Source organism: Podarcis muralis, chromosome 6, assembly GCF_964188315.1.
Source record: "Podarcis muralis chromosome 6, rPodMur119.hap1.1, whole genome shotgun sequence".
Classification (NCBI taxonomy): domain Eukaryota; kingdom Metazoa; phylum Chordata; class Lepidosauria; order Squamata; family Lacertidae; genus Podarcis; species Podarcis muralis.
Genome location: NC_135660.1, coordinates 72,215,450 through 72,235,599, shown reverse-complemented (window position 1 = coordinate 72,235,599; position 20,150 = coordinate 72,215,450). Strand labels below are relative to the sequence as shown.

General features: G+C 43.0%; 1 long non-coding RNA gene across 1 annotated transcript in view; it reads left to right on the top strand.

The window, feature by feature from the left end:
• The window catches only part of LOC144327907 (uncharacterized), a 154,210-nt gene that overhangs the window by 127,633 nt on the left and 6,427 nt on the right, over nt 1–20,150 (top strand). The window contains exon 3 of the long non-coding RNA XR_013393073.1: nt 15,290–15,395. This is a non-coding gene — a long non-coding RNA (uncharacterized LOC144327907). The remainder of the gene's footprint in view (nt 1–15,289; nt 15,396–20,150) is intronic.

Sequence of the window (20,150 nt, the reverse complement as noted above, 5' to 3'; positions counted from 1 at the left end):
CTTGGCTGTTATTTTCCAAACATCGCTTAGTAACAGATCCAGCGCTTAGAACCAGCCGCTGAAAATAAATCGTCTTTTTCCTCTCTTGATATCCAGCTAATTTGATTCAGTCCCATTATTTAAATATGGCATTATATACACCTCCTAGTCTCATTCCTTTCCCTAACAGAATTGCTAGGCTTAGCAATAGCTAAGGTACAGCAGCCTTGTCTATATTGCTAACACAATGTAATTTTCACCAGCTATGTTATGCAGTGTGCCTTTGTTAATGCTGTCAAGTCTGATTGCTTCTCCCACACAGATGTCCTTTTTAGAATGTACTTGAACTTCTGAGCCATTTCCAAATTGCTCCAATCAAACTCTTTCTTTTGGAAAACAGCCCTTTTGGAGGATATGAACTGACGTGCCTATGGTCTATGTGCTTTCGCCCATGCAACCAGCCCATTTGAGCATAATGGGGGAAACTCTGATGATGATATCAATGCTAAAGCACCTCTATTAATTGCAAACAGATGCCAGAAAGATGGTTTTTCATAACGCATGGATATAAAACTGGGTCCAGAAAGCATAATGAAACAATTCAGCCAATTTGGTAATTCTGATTTAATGTGAATATACCTATTTGCATTTGGCCGCTACTGCTAAGTACCTTCCTCATCTTGACAATGTCCTGTGATGCTTCGGGGGGGGGGGTATGGAACAATGCAGGATGTATACAAATAATTCTGCAGATCACCAGATCACCAGAAAAGGAAAAACTGTAAGTCCCAATCTGGGTTGATGCTAGAATGCAGGCCTTACATGGAGGTTTCCTAAACCAGAATCCATAATGTATGTTTCATACCCTCCAGCATTTCTCCGATGAAAATAGGGATGTCCTTTTCAATAATAATAATAATAATAATAATAATAATAATAATAATAATAATAATAATTTTATTATTTATACTCCATCCATCTGACCGTTGCCCCAGCCACTCTGGGCAGCTTCCAACATATATAAAAGCATGCTAACATATTAAACATTTAAAAACTTCCCCATACATGGCTGCCAGATGTCTTCTAAAGGTTGTATAGTTACTTATCTCCTTGGCTTCAGGGTCGCATAACTCCAACATTTCTCCGATGAAAATAGGGAGATCCTAAGGAAAAGCAGGACATTCCGGGATCAAATCAGAAACCAGGATGGCTTCTGAAAATCTGAGACTGTCCCTGGAAAATAGGGAAACTTGGAGGGTCTGATGTTGCTGTACAGGCAGAAAGTACTGCTGTGCTGACCTGGGAGTGGCAGAAGGTTCCTCTGATTTCATACTGGGATGGAGAACCTTTTCCTGCCTGACAGTGACATTCCCTTGTGGGCAACATTCCGTGAGGCACACGCTGTGGATAGGGCCGGAGCCAAAAGTAGACACAGCAACAAGTTTTTTTGTACAGTAGGCTACAATCCAAATGTCATCGGTCCCTAAACACTCACATACATATATGCAAGTGCACACACACTTCTCCATCCATCTTCCACCCAGGTGAGCAAGAAGCACTATCACCATTCAAAACAAAAGCATTAAAAAAAGACATGGATCAGGGGGTTTGGCCTGGGGCAGTTAGTGGCCTGAAAAGCCACATTTGGTCTGCAGGGTTCCCCCCACTCTATTTTATATCATGCATGGCCAGTTCAGAGGCTTCGTCCTACCTGCCAACCATGAGGTCCTTTGCTACACAGTTTTATTCTGTTGTTCTGTTCCGGAAAAAAGCTCTGAGCACCCACATGCCTGAATCGCTCTGAGGTTAAATCCTATGAGGTTCCCAGTACAGGATCTGGAGTCCCTGCCAATAGTTTCATTCTGTACAGCAGTGTTTCCCAACCTTTTTTGGGCAAAGGCACACTTGTGTCATGAAAAAAATCTCGAGGCACACCACCATGCCAGATGGGGAAAGGTCACTTTTTACTTATGTAAAAAAAAAAAAAAAAATAGTAACAGCATAGAAGGTAATGGTAGATGACTGTTAGGGTCTCCCCCCAAATGCAGAATTCTATTAATATCTTCCTTAGCGAGCCGCGTTAACCCCTGTAATGCTTTCTATAGAGTAAGCATAGGGGACACTGGGGGATGTGGAACCAAGGGGGCAGTGGGCCAAAAGAGTTCGGGATCTACTGCTTTAAACAGAAATAAGAGCCAGTGGGTTCTTCCTTTTTTAAAGTATCGTTTCAGCGGGGACAGCAGTCCGGATTTCCAAAAAGCGGCGCTTTTTTGCGTCTGAGCAAAGGAGAGAGAGGGGAAAAAAGAGAGAGAGATTGATTTGTGGCTGCGCAAAGGGGGGAGGAGCCCAGGAGTAAAAGTAGGAAGGACGAAGGGAGGGGAAAGGAAAGTTAATAGAAGGAAAGGCGGGTGGGAGAGAAAGAGAAAGAAAGAGGGAAGGAAGGGGGGAAGAGAAGTGGAAAGGAGGGAGACCGAGGCGGGGGAGAAGCGTCTGGAGAGTTGCTCCGAAGTTTGGGGGGCCGCGGGGGTGGGCGCGCGTCCCAGGAGGCGGAGGCCAGCCCGGGCTGGGAGCCGCGCCGCGGCCCGGGGGCGGTAGGCGGACCGCGGCTCCTAGGATGTGGAAAGGGGACGGCGGCGCAGGGGGAGGAGACCCGCACGGCTAGGGCAGCGCACAGGGGGAGGGGAGCGGGCCGGAGGCGGGCAAGGGGGGCCGCGATCCCGCGCGGCGCGAACATGGCCTCCTTCCCCGCGGGCCCCGCCGAGCCCCCCGGCCGGGGAGGGCGGCACGCCCCCGCCGCCGGAGGAGAGCAGAGGCAGGAGGAGGAGGACGAAGGCGCTGCCGAGGAGGCGCGCCAACTTCTGCCAACTTCGGCGCCCGCCCCGTCTCCGCAGGCTCCTCCCGGCCGAGAGCCAGAGGACGGCGGCAGAGCAGGAGGAGGAGGATCGGGTTTGGCGACGGCTGCTGCGTCCTCTCCAAGCGCGGGGCTGGCCTCCGCCGCGCCCGATCCTCCGCGCTCGCCCGCTTCTCGGTGGAGCAGGTCTCGTGCGGGTGTGAGGCGCTGCTGCAGGCGGGCGACCCCGGCCGGCTGGGCCGCTTCCTGGGCTCGCTGCCGCCCGATGCCGAGGTGCCGTGCGACTCGCCCGCCTCCCTCCCACGGCACACCAGGCAACGTCTCGCGGCACAGTAGTGTGCCGCGGAACACCGGTTGGGAAACACTGCTGTACAGAAAGGATCCACTCCTATTTGCAAATTGGCACCATTTTTATTTTATCTTGTCATCGCTGTAAACAACTCCATGTCAATGGCCCAGCTTTAGTGAATGCTGTCTGTGCCCCAGTGTGAAACAGACAAATTTATATTCCTCCCTCCAGCTTCTTCAAATTTCTGTGTTTAAGAAACACAGCAGATTTGACTGAATTTAGCTTTCTTGCATTCTTAACGGCACTAGTCCTAGATATATCATTTCCTGCGGCACAATGCTGCCTGAAATATAGAAAACAATAAGGCATGGCTATAAAAGTTGCTTCCATCTGCACATTATAGTACTAAAGCGCTTTAAAAACTCCCACCCGCTATATACAAAATGATGCTACGGAGTGTTCTTTAGCCTAGTATGAGCATCAGAACAGTTGGTACTTCCTCCCCCAATCCTATGCCAGTCAATCAATGTTTCATTTTTCAATAGCCTTGTTGGAAAGGCTAGATACAGGAGAGTTGCCAACCTTAATTCATCAAGTATCTTATCTGTGTCTAGGAACAAGCTCCTGTAGGTGATGAGGGTTTACATAGAGCATCCATCTTACATTATTGTTCATTTCTGAATCATTGGCAGGCTGCCATAGATGGTGTCCATTGATTCGGCAGTCTCATGTCCTTCCTGCAAGGTTACATACAACGGCAGCTCTCTTTCAGTCTCCAGCAGGAGGCCAATTCCCATTGCAGACGGCAGGAGGAAGCCTTTTTCTACCACCAGCTCTTTTGTTGTTTGCAATCTTCTTTCTCAGTGTGCACGCACACACTGAATTGGCAGCAGGAAGATTACCTTTTAATTACTTGAAAGGCAGTAGGGTGGAATAATATCACAATATTTTTCCCCCTTCAATATGGTGCTGTGATATGCCACTACTTCCTAGTTCCTTGCATGGGGAAAATAGACTGTGAAAACATATTAACTATGTTTACAGTTTATTCATGCTGGTAATAGTTCTGTTTCAAAGAGGTCAATAAAACATTTTCTCCTTTCACTGGAATTATCTTTTTCTTAGGGAAATGTTTTGGCTCTTAAAAAAAAAAAAGATCGTTCACAAACTTAAAAGTATCACTATCTGTTGTGTGTAATTTCACACCATAAAATAATGATTAATCACATATATACATTCTTCCCAGCTGCCCTCATCAGACAGTTTCTTGCTTTTCAAATCTTAAGTTCAGTTCACCACATTTTCCTGTAATTTTTTTTAACTCGTGAAACTTTTTCAGCATTTTAGCTCAAATTTCTCCTGTACACACGTTAGTGTGCACTTTTGCCTCATACACATCTTTTTGCAAAGCAAATTTCCACGAAATAATGCATTTTTGCATGTCATTTTCACGGATATGTGTATTTTTATATACTATTATCCCATTACATGCACCAACTGCTTTGAGACCTATATGAGATGGAAAACAGAGTCATTTTTTTAAAAAAATAAATAAATACTTTTTTATGCCCCTTACTTGGCAGGAGAACTGCATTGCAAAATCTGGAGAGATGTCAGTTTCAAAGGTCAGCTATGGTTTGGTTCTCATACTGTTTTGGAAAGAAAAGAGCAGATTAAACAGGCATGCCTTTAAAACCAAACTAAGTCAAAAACTTTCCCCAGTCTATATTCTGGCCTAGCATCTCAGTCTGAGTAAACCCATTACTCAGGCACAGACTGCTACTGTTCTCCTGCAGCCTGGATCCTAGTTGCTTTCCTGGATCAACTATTAACTTTATTCCAGTTTCCCAGTCCCAATAGATTTCAGCTCTGAACAGATCTCAAGCCTAATTTGCAAGCTGTGTTTGTTTTTAACTCAAGGCAGCTGATGTGTCCATAGTCCATTGTTCTGCACAGAGCGCTTCAAGCACAGGGAACTATCACTTTTTATTTGCTTTGTGTCATCCATCTAGAATACGGATGACATAATTAGCTGTATCCTGTGATAATGGACCACAGTCAAGGCCCAAGTTCACTGAGCATAAGTCATCAATGTACATTTAAAGTACCCGTTTGACTTGCACTGAGAGAACTTTATCAGCCTCCTTTTTCTTCTGATTCTTCCTCTGTCAGTTCATTTGACAGTCCATTTTGCTGCGTATGGAACATGTTGACTCCCCTTGCCATAACTTCTCTAAATCTGGGTCAGAAGGTTCAGGAAAAGTGAAAGGTGCTTCTAGAATGTCAGAAATGTAGGTGTTCACAATTGAAAGTGGATTATAACCTTCTATTGCCCCAGTGCAGCAAATCCACCTAAAGAAAGGGGGGAAGGTCTTTTCCACTTAGGAAGGCTATGGAGAAATTCCCTGCAAAATTAAGGAGACGACATATAAGCACCCTGCAAGCAAATCCAAATGAATGTTCATGGCTGTATAACCTCCCCACAAACAAATGGAGGAGATGAACAGAGCAAATGTTTAATAAAGAGCAAAGATAGTCTAACTGCTGTGTAAGTTTTGTGCAAACAAATCAGGATGAATGCACAATACACAGGCCATCTGGAGGAGCCTGAAATCATCTGGAAACCTATGTTTTCATCAGCACATTAGTCCAGGAGCTGCAGATCATAATGCTTTGAATTTCCAAAGATCAAACTCCTGAAGGATCATACTTAAAAGTCTTCCGTTTCTTTTTCTTTTCTTTTTTTACATGTGCACATAATTTATTTTGCTACTAAGAAATCTGATGACTAATCCTATTAATAAATTTAATGTGAGGTGAATAACTTTGAAAAGCATCTCCACCTCCCCTCCCCCGGTCTCCTAGAACCCACAAACAAATGAAATGGGCAGAGCAGAGGGTGATGGTGTGCAGACTGCCTGAGACTGTGTGCGAAAGACCCTGGAGAGTCCTAGTGGGCACTGGCAAGGTCGGGACCTTCAGTCCTCGCAACTGGTTCATTGGGGCAAGACCTCCTCGAAGGAATTGCTGGGGCCACTAGCCAGGGCTGTGGATTGTTTCCTTGAATAAACAGTTAACTGATGCATTGTTTTGTGCTGACTCCAGCCGTGACATAGCCACCCAACAACTCCTCACTCAAAGGAATTCCATTTGGAAGAGTTATCAATTTGGTTACTTAGCAGCACACTGGCCTTGGTTTAATGACAGGAGTCTTTATTTCAGAAGAAATGCTTGCATTAAATGAAGGTCACCTCTCATGTTCAATTTAAGGTGTCATCTTTATGGCAGGTCAGCTCCCATTAAGCTAATAAAGGTTGCTATGTCACATCTTTTTGATTTCCAGTGGGATGCAGTCATACTTAAGATAATAAGTTGCGTACAGTGCATTCCTACATGATGAGCCACACATTTACCATGTTAAACATTTTTTCCTTAAAATGGGACTAAGTGTAATAAATGCTATTCGGTCTTCAGTGCCTTTTAATTAATACACGAGGCTCATTGGGATGAAATTGGTAGGGAAACCCAACAGTTACAACTGTTTGCTAAAATAACAATTAAAAAAAGCTCAACTAGTTTTTTTGATCAAACTGCCTTCATGCTCATTAAAGTCTCTCTCTAATTCTGTAGGCTTCACACCTTTAGTTCTGTAGGCTTCACACCTCTATTGTAACCGTACCCCCTTCCCCCCTTTGAAGTTTCTGATTCCAAAGTTTTTAATTGCACTGATGCTTGTTAGAATAAAGTTTTCTACTAATTTAAGGTTTTGCTGGAAAGCAGGCAAAGAATGAAAAGTGCAGGATAGGAGGAAGCCTAGGGAGGTCTAGCGCTGAGGGCCTTCTGGCGGTTCCCTCACTGCCAGAAGCAAAGTTACAGGGAACCAGGCAGGGGGCCTTCTCGGTAGTGGATCACGCCCTGTGGAATGCCCTCCCATAAGATGTCAAAGGAATAAACAGCTATCTGACGTTTAGAAGGCAGCCCTGTTTAGGGAAGATTTTTAATGACTGATGTTTCAATGTATTTTTAATCTCCTGTTGGAAGCCGCCCAGAGTGGCTGGGGAGACCCAGCCAGAGGTGCAGGGTATAAGTAATAAATTATTATTATTATTATTATTATTATTATTATTATTATTATTATTATTATTATTAGGGAGAGCCTGCTTCAGAGCCCTCACCACCTTTCCAATACAACTAGGGTATGTATGACCTTGCCCCAGTTACTGGGAGGTGATATAAAGCCTCTGGATTGGATTGGCCTGATTTACATACAAGAAAGCTGAACATTTAGCCCTTGCTTAGTCAACACATTAGCGCTGCATTTCAAAGTTCAGCCCCTCCAGTTTAAACTCCAGCCCTCACTGCTGTCCATGTTGAACTCTGAAGTGAAGAATGCTCAATGTTTTTTTCTATAAGAAAAGGAGTCCTGATATGAATTTGGGCCATAATTTGGATCAAGAAGGCCTCTGATTTAGATCTGGTCCATGATCAGGGCTTTTTTCCCCAGCAGAAACTTGCCAGGACTCAGTTCCGGCACCTCACAGGTGGGTGCCATTACTATTCTTAGAGAATTAGGTGAGTTCCAGCACCTCTTTTTCTATAAAAATAGCACTGTCCATGATATAATCCCAATATTCCCCCCCCCCCTTCCCAGCTGCATTTTATAATGGAAAAAGATGGGTGTCCCAGGTATGCATAGGGTAACCCTTTGTTCAATGGTGAGAAGAAACAAATATTTGGCACCCCATTTGGAGCGTGTGCCAATCTTGAGTGATAAGCAAAGGAGACAGAATGCTGCTCAGTGCATGAAAATGTGTCAGAGGCAAGAATGCTTCTGATTACCAGTTGTTGGAAACTGCAGGGGGAGAGGGCTCTTGTGCTTGGGTCCTGCTGTCTGGTTTCCCGCAGGCATCTGGTTGTGAGAACAGGGTGCTGGTCTGATGCTGGTGAGACATTGTCCTGATCCAGCTGGCTTGCCATATGTTTAGAAGTGTGTGAAGGCCCACTTTGTGCTGATTTGTTCTCTTCTGGTTACACAAAGAGTGAAAACTTCACTCCTGTTGTTGCCTTTACCTTTCTCCGTTACATGATCAGAGGGCAACACGATGATGCAGCTGAAGCCTAGCAGCTTTGGGTCTGCTCAGTGGCCACATGAGAAACTACTCAACAATCCTACATACACTGCCTTGAATTCCATGAACACAAAATCATATAATGTAGACGCAGGTGGCGCTGTGGAATAGGAAGGTACTCTAAGGTCATCTAGTACAACCTCTTGCAATGCAGGAATAAAGGTGGCTTAGAAGATGGAAGAAAAGTGGTCTATAAACTATATGTACTAAATAGATTTTGATACGTCAGTATAATCTAGTTTTAAGTTTTCACTAGATTCTTGTGGATAATGCCAGTGGTGGCTTATGCAGGGAGAGGGGTGGAGGCAGTGGTGTCCTCTCCTGGTGCTCATCTGGATAGGTTTGGGGCAGAGTGAGACAAGATGCTGGTGAGGTTGAAGGAGCTTTGGGTGCAAAGTCTCAACAGCCCCAAAGTTCTCCTGATCTTGCCACTGCTGCTTTACTCTGTCCCATCCCCATCACAATGAGTGTGGTGCTACCACCAATATGACACCACTGCCTCCTCTCCTCTCCTCATGAGCCATAGCTAAATAATGTTTTTGATACCCTTGGCTTCCCATCAGTGTTATCAAAGATCATATTTAGTTCAACATAACATCTCCCTTACGCTATGGGTATGAAGGTTCTCCCCGTACCTCTCCATCAAGGCTAGCGTCTAGAATGCACCACATTTTTTCCTTTGTCTGCCTTCTGTACTTTCTGCTACAGTGAAAGTAATTTTGTTTTAAATTATTATTCTGTCAAACACAGGGGGGGGGGCTAAAAGAGCTGTCAGCAAGAGAGGCAGCAAGGTAATTATCCACATTATAGTCCTGTTTGTGACTCCTAGACCAACCTTGCCTCCGAAATGGGTGTTTATTGTCCCTGAACACAATAAAAAAAAGTCTCAATATTTCTTGTTTAAATTCATACTACATACTTACAGTTCCCATAACTACCTCCCACAGGACAGGTGCCTGTGAAAAATGGAAACATGTGGCTTGTTGACTTTTCCTAATAACTTGATCTTGGCAAGCTTTACCCATAAACCTATGTGTGCATTTCTATATGATTCAGAAATGGGAAGCAGAGCAAAAAATGTGTTTATTCCTCAAAAGTAGTATATAAACTTTTTAAAACAATCCAATAAAATGCCACAGCCATTGGCAGCTTCGAGGAGCAAACTATCAAAGCAGTTAACAGTAATATTTAAACAAAACATAATTTACAAAAATAAATGAATAAAATTAACAGATAACTGCCAGGGCAGAGGTGAAATAAATGGATTGAAGTGACTGGGTTGCGTGGGGGTCTGCCCCAAGGAAAATATGCACAATTTTTCAAGCTTGACGAGTCACGCTTCAAATTATCTTTCAGAAACAAATGACCCCCTGGAACACAAATGTCACCCAAGTCACCCAAGAAGTAGTCAGGAGCATAGGGAGGAGTCCTGTCAGGATTGAGACCAGTGGATGAGAGAAGAAAAAGTGAACCAAATACTACAGGAGGTCTGGAGAACCTTTGGCCCTCCAGATGTTGCTGAACTGCAACTCACATCAATCCCAGCAAGCATGGTCAATGGCCAGGGATGATGGAAGTTGTAGTTCAGCAACATCTGGAGAGCCAACAGTATCCCATGCATTACTTAGAGCAAGGAATGGGAGTCAGTGGCTCTCCAGATGTTGTTAGACTCCAGCCCTCATCAGCCTCAGGGATAATCAGGGATAATCAGTGTTCTTGTACAACAACATCTGATGGGCTACAGGTTCCTCAGTAAAGATGGCAGAACAGGTTGGAGATAAGGATTAAGTCCTTTCCTTGCCTTAGTGAAATTTTGTTGGCTTTCCCTCCAATTCTTCTGAATTTTCACCTAGAGCAAAATATTTTTTCTCTTTATTGCGGATGATAAAGCAATGAAAAGTGCCAGGCAACAAGGTCATAGAAGGAGTCCATCTTAATAAAGAAATGAATGTGTTGGGGAAGGTAGCTGTCAGTCATGCTAAATCTAATGACCTGTCACTCGCAGAACACATTTTTATGCCTACATTACTGTAGGGAGATGAGGTCAGAAAATGAATTCCATTTGCTTTGACACATTAGTACACTGGATCATTGCTTTATAATTCAAATTATACACAGCAAACAAAGAGCTAGAACATGGCTTTGTACTTAATAAACAAAACATACAATGAATGGAGGAGACAGAGAGAGCGCTTTGCTCTTGGCGTCATTTATTGTTATACAATTTTTGCATAGCTCCAGATTCTCTTCCTTCAAACAAAGAACTATAAAAAGTGCCTGAATACTTTTTGAGTAAAATGTATGTTAATGAATAAGAACCTGTCATTGTACATAGTCTGAACAAGGTTGTCCCGTAGAAGCTGGAGGAGGTTCAGACAGTATGAGTGCTGCACAAAATACTTTGTGGGAAAATGAACAATGGATAGCTGTGATAGCAATAAAGCTGCCTTGTGGCATCTAATGGATGGAAAGATGAGGTATCAATATTTTAAAATCCAGCTCTTTGAGCTTTTCTGCTGTAGGCGTGCTGTGGCTTCTAAGAAAGAAAGGGTATGTATCTCATGTTAGTCATACTTAAAATAGGGATGTGGGAGAAATTTGGCACATACCTGAAGGTGAGCCCTTCTAATTCATGCTTTCTGAAACAGCATGAGAACTTAAACACAGCTATCCTTTGAAAATTGTACTACTCCAGATTTTGCAGTGCAGATCTCCTGCCAAGTAACATGTATAGAAAAGCATATACTGGAGGTAAATATGCATAAAAATGCATATACTAGTGAAATAACACAGAGGGTGATTCTATTGAGGGAAGTTGCTTTGTATATGAGAAGAAATTCACGCTAACCTTCATGAGGCCTTTTTTTAAAAAAAATTAACTTATTCATGTGAGAATGTAGAGAAATAAGTGGAAAACTGAGAAACGAAAGGAAACCAAAATTGAAAGAGTCACTCATCCCCCTACAGTAACCGTAGCCCTACCCTACTTTTTTTTGTTTTACCTTGTGTTAACAATATTCAAAACTAAACTCATCCAATGTTTTTTAAGAAATGTTCTTAACATGGTTTTTGAAATTACCTTTACAGCCTGATTCTTTCATGGCTGATCAGAAATATCTCATTTCTGGATTTCACGGGAGCTTACTTTCACCTAATTAATTAATAAGTGTGCACAAGGTTTCCACCTTCATTTCCCTCTTCCTTCCATCAAATTCAAATACACAACTAATATGACGGAGCGAAGTGCCTTCCCAGCTTCACAGGGTATTGGCTAGGGAAACTAATTATTTCCAAGCTCACATTTGTGAGCATGGGACATACTTTTCAACAGTCATTTGCAAAGGCTTTTTACACACACACACACACACACACACACACACACACACACACTCTCTCTATTTTGGTGATCTTTTTTGTTTTTAAACAGCTTTTGGTGCTGCAGAAAATGTTGGCAAGAACCATCTTCCACTCCTGGAGCATCTCATTCCACAAAGCATCTGAAGAAAGACTGTATCACTAGGGGAGCAGGACATAGCTGTCCATACTGTCATGCAATAGGACGGTGGGGGCAGCTACCTGGAAGGAAGCAACATTGTGACACTGAGTCCATCCTCCAGATGCATTGTGGGGGGAAGTGGTTCTGAAGGAGGATTGTTGCTATCACTTCCACAGCACAACAACTTTTTTTTAAAAAAGAGTCAAAATGGTTAAAATAATTAACAGAATCCTTTGCTAATGGCTGTTGAAAAGCAACCCCCCCCCCATGCACCTGCAAAAGTATTCAGATTTTCTTTAATTTGTCCGGTTTTTCACCTTCCCTCTTCACAACCCCTCCCCCAAAGTGACAAGTTCCCTTAAGAACAGTGCCGCCCAACAGCAATCATGCAATGCTTTCCCCACTGACATGTCTATACTAGTGTTGAAAAACAAATATATTATTTTGTCAACTATGTATTGCAACTGTACAAAAAACAATGGGAGGACGTAAAGGGTGGGTCTGTACTGCTTCATTATAATACAGTGCTCTTGTCCACAAATGTAGGGTGATTTAGAATTGGTCTTCTCAACACCTTTATACTGCATAGAGAACTGCAAAAGGTAACAAATGAGGAACAACTATATACAAGTGTGGGTTCTGGGAGAAGCTTTACTGAGTTTGAAAAACTAACAAATAAAGAGCTATTGTGTGTGATACATTTCAGGCATAACTATAATAAATGAAAATGACCACCCAGGGTACCCATAGTTACTGAAAAGGCTGGTTTTCCTGATATAAGCATTTTCCTTATTTTTTTTAACCCTGGGGCACTAGTAATAGACTGCTTTCACACCAAGGGGAAGAGTTATAGATGGTACTCTCAATTACTAAGACTCAATATATTTTTGCTATATAGACCTAAGACATCTAAACAGACTAAAAGTTTGACTCATTGTAACAATCATCTATTTTTCCATTAAACACTGCATTATATATAGTTATTTTCTCCCATCAAGCCCTGTGTAAGAAACTGCTTGCAGTTGATCAGCACCCCAAAGGATCAAGTCTTCCTACTCATTATCATTTTATTTGCATGCCACATTTCCATAGTTAAAATCTTGTGTTAACCTGATCTTGGTTGATTGCTCTTCTTTTAAATCTTTATACTTCAGGTTTCAACCAGGGATGGCATGAGTGGTCTCCCAAGCCTTTCTCAGAATCAAACCCCAAGGATTCAGAGGATCTGAGTCCAACTAACTCCCATTTTTGCTTTCCTGAGCAGCAGTTGCCTAGGGAAAACAAGGGATAACTAAATGCAAGCTGTTAAATACAAGACCATTCTAGGCAGCCGGCAACTGTTTCCAAGGGAATTGGAATGTTGAGAATGGTGAAGTTGGGGCAATTAAGATGGAAGAGAAGGAATAATGGGCTAGTGGGGAAGAAGAAAGAGTTGCTACAAATTTCTAGAACATTTCTACAGAGTGGATGGTATAATCAAGTGCTGGAAGTGGATAGTGGTAGAACAAAAGAGTGATGAGAGATGGAATGGCTGGTGCATGGGGAACTGGAATACTGTAATGTGAAGGAGCAACGTGAGAGCATCACCATACAGAAATATTTAGGCAACATATGAGACTGTGGGAGAAAGAGCTTCAGTGTTGGTTCATTTTCCAAGAAAGGGTTCGGTCTTGTAAAGGTATACCTGCTAGACAAATGTTATTCCTTCCCCCATGAATGAAAAAAAATAATGATGTTTTAACAAAGGTCTTTCTATAGGCTTGCAGACTCTCTTCCCAAACTTGGAGCATGGTCTCCCACCCCTCACAAAAGAAGAGGAAAAGTTACAGCAAAATAAGGCGAGGTAGCACCTTGGATAGCTCCATGTGGAAGTCAGACTGAAACCCAAGACTGAAACCTATTTAGACTGAAACCTATCATAACCCAAGACGGGAAACCTATCTAGGGTTTCTGCTCAGTCTGAGTGGTTAACTGGAAGTCTCTTCCAGTTAAAAATCTCTCCTTCTTCAGCTGTTGCTTCTGATGGTGTGGAGGAAACAGTGACTCTGCTAGGACTTCTGGGCAGGAGTCCTCAGACTCAGAAGTGGCAGCCAGAGTGATGGCCTCTTGCTTCAGAACAGCTACCAATAAATGGGTGTCATCGAGGGTTGATGTTGCAAACAAATTCCTCTCTTGGTCAGACACTTTCTCTTGAGTCCACAGCCTCATTCCCCAATCCTGAGGAGTCTGGCACCCACCCAGTGTCATGAGGACTCATGATACATGCAACATTTTTGTGGTGGAGGGGAGGAAGAAAGAGGAGCAGAGGGAGAGAAAACAGTGCTATTCCCCTGCCACAGGGTCTGCCCCTTGGTTTTTTATCTTTGATGTTCATCCTTATGTGGGTGGGGTAGTAATTTTATGTTGGATGATTTTTGTGGCTAATACTTTTAGTACATTTGTTTCATTTTAATGGATTTTCACTGTATAGCTTGCATGTTGTTGTCTCTGTAAATCACGGAGACTCCTTCTGGGTGTATGCATAAATTGACTTGAAAATAGCCTTCCCTTTTGCTTCACATTGCTGCCCCCACAATGGCTATGCCTGCATTTAAGAAGCAAGAAAAATAAATAAATTAGTGACATTGCTGGTGATTTAGTCCACTGAGATCTAGCTCTTTGCCTCATCTCTATATTTAAAGGCAACAACTTCTCAGCAACATTAAAACCACATGCCCTTTATCTTGTAGCGGCAGCCCACCTTGTTATACCCCATGGATGGCAAGTTAGTTCAAATTTCACAATTGGTAATTGGCTCAAAAAGGTTGTACACATTTCAGTTATGGGAAAATTCATTCATCGTCTGCATGTGCTGCAGGGAATTGCAGAGCTGGAGGAGGAGGTGGTGGAAACAGGAAGGGGGCACAGCCCAAACTCTTGGCTTGGCTCAGAGGACTTTGCTTAAATCCTGGGGGGATTCTGAGCCAAACCAAAGGAAGTCTTAGTGGCCTTGCCCATCAGTGCTTTCAACAAACATGCTGGCTTTTACATTATGCCTTTGAATTAAAGCTATAATTATTTCATCATTTTAATTTTGAGTCATCTTCTAGGCAACCTGACTCGTGTTGTTGTAACCAGCCGTTCATTGGGGAAACACCTTGTTTTAGCTGCAAAGCACATGAGTTTATTCAAATGATTTGTTTTGTCAGGAGCAAAAGGAATGAGTCTTGTCAGCTGTGCCCACCCGTCATGTAGATTTTTGTGCTTTGGATCAACAGCAATATTTCCTTTTGCCTTCAATGTCATGGCATATGAAGCTTGGTTCCTGCTTGTTCCCTGCTTGAAATTACGCTGTGCACAGACTCCTTTATCTACCTTGTGCCACTCCAGGGGACACTTAACCCACCCTGGATCAGTATTGGGGGGGGGGGGGGAATAAGGATTTTAAAGAGGTTTTTAAACCCTGTTTCTAGCATACAGTTAAAACAAGGTTTAGAAAGGGTTGAGAGGAGTAACACCAGCATAGTGTGAAATCGCTGATTACTTAAACTGGTTTTCATTCTTAGATGATCCCTGTCAGTTGGAGATTATGCAGTAAACAAGATGATATCATGGCACTACATATTCAACCCAATTTGGACATTTGATGACATCAGAAAAGGAACAAGAGAGGTGAGTGTTATATGAACAAACATTTTTGGAAGCATTGACCAAAACAATAAACAAAGCAAAACAAAACCCTCAATTACAAGGGTGTTTGTGTGTGTGTTTTGACACAGCCAAAAATGTTCCTGAAAGTTTCAACTCAACCCTATGTGCTAAGTAAGTTGAATGTTGGACTCCATGTTTCTGTAAAGTTTTAAATTTTCACAACCTGCTCACCTTACACTGTCAAAATCTGCTTTTTTAGCACTTTTCTCTTGGACATTACATGCAAACTACTAATGGGTGAAGAGAACTGAAACAGATGCCAGAAAATTAAAATCAATTGATTTTCTCCAGAAGATTAACAAGATCTTTTATCTTGGTGACAAACAGTTCTATCCTAAATAAGCATCAATTTGACCTCATGGCTTTGAAAGGTTGCTATTAATAGTCAAGTAATATTCATTAAGAATCATGCAGTTTTCAGCAAGTTAGCTGGATAGGTTAAACAAAGGTCTTCCATTATTAAAATGAAACAGCTTGTAAGGCCTAAAGGAGGAATCATTATGAAACGGTAATCAGATAGCAAAATATGCTTGGTTCTAACGGATGCAAGGTAATATACAATGAGCCATTAGTTTTAAATTAACTGTTGGTGTCAAATGAATATATTTACTAATACAAATAGCAATGGACAAACTCCCTAGTCTCAATTCAGAAAGATGCTGGCAATTAAAAAACAATATTGAAGAATGCTTCAGAAAGCTGCTTCCATCTCCCCATCAAGCATTATAAATTTGTTCGTAATTGCTAATCCCACACTGAGTCCTCACACACCCTTCCTTACCTGCTGGTTGCAACTACAGTGGTTGCAGCAAAAGGGAAGGTGTCTCTCTTACCTGCTCTTCCTCGAGTCTGGACCAAATGCTGTTATGGCAGCATCCCCTGGCACTAGGGACTTTAGAAAACAGCATTTCACTGGGCCATCTAATGTCCCAGAAAATTCATTGAAAATTGAAATTGAAAAGAACCCACAAGGAAAATACATCCTGTCCTCATCTCCTCCTTCCCATTTCCAGCCATGACTAATTAGGAGTTTAAATAGGAACGATCATATTGCTGCCACTTTCAGGTGGCTTGGCGCCACCACCTCTCACAGTGAGGGATTGATTATCTTCTTGCTCAACCTGCTGTCCCACTCTTACTCAGTTTTATGATCCATAAGGGGCAAGGGTCCAGTGTGCAGGTGGTTGCCCAAGCCAATCCAAGCACCATGTCCCCATTCTCAGACCAAACCAAGTGAAATGCATCCAACAAAATACCACTAACCATTGCAGTTGACACCTCAAACCGTTGACTTGCTACAACAGTGCAATTCTGGTGGTTGCAAGCAATTTTATCCCCAAATTGCTTCACAGACAAGTCACAATGTACCTCCAATAGTTCCCACTCCTCAGTTGCGCCAGAACGTTGCATGCTCTGGATCAATCAGGAAAGTTGCACAAGACAACCCGAGAAAATACAGTGGCCTTCACTGTTGCCAAATAGGCGCTAAAATGAGACTGCACTAGTGTCTGGTTGCAAAATATTGTAGTACTGTATATGTATAGAGATGCAAGCCCTGAAGGCCAGAGAGGATTCTGGAAGCCTAAAGACATCTGTGTCTTTGGAGATGAGTCATTCTGAGAGAAGGTTTTTGAGAGGCCTGTATTATGTGAGCCTAAGTTGATAAATACAACACCTGTTGTTTGCCTCAACTGGATTACTGTCTTCTCAGAAAAATGCCTGCCTGGCTAAACTGTTGTAGGCCACAAAGCTACTTAAGAATATGTTAATTTTGTGGAAGGAGCAATCTCCAGATTCTTGTAGCCCAGTTTATTATTTTTGGAGCTTCTGCAGATTTGGAAGAATGTCCGTTTCTTTTCTTTCTTTTCTTTTGTTTCATTTCCGGATTGCCACCATTTAGCTAGGCAAGTAGGTTGATCAGCAAAGAACATTTTGATACCTCTTCCCTGACTTATACCAGCCTGGCTGACCAAAAATCAGTTGTCCACTTGCAGTCAGTCCACCTGGCTGCATCAGGGGAAAGGAGAGAGAATAAGGCCTTCTTCATCGATCTGTCATTTGGTTCAGCCCTCCTAAGACTGTCTCCTCCAGTTAGTATGGATTCACAGCCACATTGAGAAAATAAAAGAGGACACAAAAACCCAAAGAATAAAAACAACTGGAATATTTCAGTAGCTCAGTCACTAACATGTTGCCTATACCAGTTATCCATCAGGAGATCAGTTGGAAGAAGCCTTGACAGATATAAAAAGACACAACCCAGATAACAGATTTGAACCAGATGGCTAAAGGAACAAGCCAAGTTTGATACTGTTTTTGTTTTGGAAGATGCCCTGAAGGCTTTTGATGTTGAAAGAAAGAGTAAAAATATATCAGACCTCACCAGAATGGTCAAAACACATGAAAATTGTCCCTAGGATTTTAAGTACATTGGTTCCTGAATTATGACGGTGATGATAATGATATTTCAATATATATTACTCCCAGAGGAGCCCAGGGCAGCAAACACATCATCATCATTTTTAAGCATTCTAGAGACAATTAAGGGGACGCGGGTGGCGCTGTGGGTAAAAGCCTCAGCGCCTAGGGCTTGCCGATCGAAAGGTCGGCGGTTCGAATCCCCGCGGCGGGGTGCGCTCCCGTTGTTCGGTCCCAGCGCCTGCCAACCTAGCAGTTCGAAAGCACTCCCGGGTGCAAGTAGATAAATAGGGACTGCTTACTAGCGGGAAGGTAAACGGTGTTTCCGTGTGTGGCTCTGGCTCGCCAGAGCAGCGATGTCACGCTGGCCACGTGACCCGGAAGTGTCTCCGGACAGCGCTGGCCCCCGGCCTCTTGAGTGAGATGGGCGCACAACCCTAGAGTCTGTCAAGACTGGCCCGTACGGGCAGGGGTACCTTTACCTTTACCTTAGAGACAATTAAAATACAGTGGTACCTCGAGTTACAAACTTAATTTGTTCCGGAGGTCTGTTCTTAACTTGAAACCGTTCTTAACCTGCGGTGTGCTTTTGCCAATGTGGCCTTCCACTGCCGCTGCGCCGCCAACACGCGATTTCCGTTCTCATCCTGGGGCAAAGTTCGCAACCCGAAGGACTACTTCCAGCTTAGCAGAGTTTGTAACCCAAAACGTGTGTAACCCAAAGCATTTGTATTCTAAGGTACCACTGTATTCTATAAACAGTTCAAAATATTATCTCAATACCATATTAATAGGAACAGAAAAAAACCCTTTAACCTATCTGAGCTAGGCTGCTAGAAGGCAGGGTAGGGTCAGATACACAGGAGGGGAGACCTATTAGGAACTGCCCTCCTTTCAGCTCCTGCTGGGTATTTGCTCTCCTATAACATAACTGGAGATTACTCATTATATTTCAAGTTGTGAAGAAATTTAAAACCTGCCCCAAGGTGTGTGTGTGTGTGTGTGTGTGTCTGCCTGCTTAGCAAGAGATGTGTATCCCCAGAGTCTGGTTCAGCACAAAACCTTTAATCTTGGATTTGTTGCAAGTTTCTGACTGACAGTGAGCTATTGGAATGGCCTAAAGAAGGAGAGCTCTGTGTGTTTCTTTTTGAGGAATTATAGATGGGCAAACATGGACTGCATTAACTTGAAATAGTGTGGGGTTTTTTATTCCACCTTGTGTATCATAAAACCTCAATTATTCAGAATGCCAGATGCAATATATTTGTAACTACTCGTCAGATTAACAAGCATTTCCATACTGTACACCATGCTGACTCTTCCCCGTGGAACAGCCTTCCCCAATGAGGCACACTGCAGCTGTTTTGGACTACAACTCCCAGCAACCCTAGTGGTCTGGAACTGATTAGGGTTATAGTCCAAAGCAACCCGGGGGCGGGGGGGGCAGGACCAAGAGGGAGAAAGCTGCCATGGAGCTAAAAAAGGTCTGAGTCATATGCAGCAGAATAATCCATGCTGTTTCCCAGCCATGAGGGAGGGCCCCAAATTCTTTAGCCTTTTTATCTCACACACACTGCCATCAGAAACCTCATTCACTTATACTTTAGATTCTCTATATTATGCTAGACTCTATACTGTCCTGGACGTTTCCTGTGAGCCAGAAAGAAGATAAGGGCAGATGCAGAATGTGAAATATTTACTGCTTGCTCTCATCAGGAGAGTGGAGGTGTATATTACCTTTATATTTATATTGCAGCAAGCCAGATTCACATCAATATTCTACAGATAAAACCCCTAGATAAAATTTACTCGTGGTCCCAACCTTCAAAGCACTGTACCAATAAACTACAGCTGAGTCTGCAGCGGTGGACAGTGCCATGAAGCAGGCTGTCAGAAAGAAACATCTTTGCACAGCTGTCTCCCCCAAAGATGAAGGTAGATGAGGGCCCCACAGAAATCAACTCCACATGACTGGAGCCATAGAATTAATTACAGGATGGGCAGGCAGCACCTGTGAAACCACTGGAATGAACAGCAATGTGCATGCAGAAAAGATACCGGGTTGTTTTCAGCTAACTTTTTCTCAAAGTAAGCCCATTGAAATTAGTGGATTTGAGTTAATCATGGTCACTAATTTATTGGGTCTACTCTGGGTAAATCTTAGTCATCCACAACACTCTCCTGCATTTTTCTCATGTTCTAAAATACCTTCCTCTGCCCCGGTAAGAATTCATTCCTCATTGGGAAGTTACCCGGCTCCTGAAATCTGGCGTTTCAAAATCTTGTGATCGCCCCCTG